Here is a 962-nt window from a genome sequence, read left to right on the forward strand (position 1 = left end):
AGTAAATAAAGTAATAAAACTAGTAAAATTAAGTAGTTAAAAAAAGATAAAGGTAGGTAAGCTACATTTAAGCAGATACAAAATTGAACAAGATACACGTAAAATTTCATGTTCACATAAAATTTAAGTGATGCAGTGGAGGCATATTTATAATTTTACTCTGGAAAAAAATAACTCAAAATTAAATCCCCTCTAGAATATCCATGCTTGTAGGAGAGGCTACTTCAAAAAAACAGTTTCAGTTCCCATGCATCTATACAGGCTTTTGGAATATGTTTCAAACCAGAGGAAGTCCCAGCCACGGCAGCAAAGCAAAGTCCAGATTGCCAGAAGTTAGTTTGACCTCTACAGCACTGTCACTAGTACATTTTTGCTATATATTTGAATCATAGAATCATTTCGGTTGGAAAAAAAACTTCTAGGAACATGAAGTTATCCCCGCACTGTCAAGTCCCCCACTAAACCATGTTCCTGAGTGCCATGTCCACACGTCTTTTGTATACATGCAGGATGGTGATTCAGCCACTTCCCTGGGCAGCCTGTTCCAATGCTTGACAGTACTTTCAGTGTAGAAAGCTTTCCTAACATCCAGTTTAAACCTCCACTGGTGCAACATGAAGCTATTTCCTCTCATCCTATTTCTTGTTACCTGGGAGAAGAGATTGAGCCCCACCTCCCTACAGCCTGCTTTCAGGTAGTTGTAGACAGCGATAAGGTCCCCTTTGAATCTTTTTTCTCCAGACTCAACATCCCCAGCTCCCTCAGCCGCTCCTCGTGAGACTCGAAATAGATGTTTGAAATTCCTGTTATATTCTGATCAGTAAGGTGGGGGTGTTTATTGGTTTACTTAGAGATGTTAGAAGGACAGTGGCAAAGCGATCCTTTCCCACGGCGTGGGCAGTTCCTAAGGCTGATAAGCTGCTGATCCGCCCCTCGTTAGCTGCCGATGTGCTCCCGGGGAC

The sequence above is a fragment of the Corvus brachyrhynchos genome, unplaced genomic scaffold (assembly GCF_000691975.1).
Source record: "Corvus brachyrhynchos isolate BGI_N302 unplaced genomic scaffold, ASM69197v1 scaffold710, whole genome shotgun sequence".
In the NCBI taxonomy this organism is placed as follows: Eukaryota; Metazoa; Chordata; class Aves; order Passeriformes; family Corvidae; genus Corvus; species Corvus brachyrhynchos.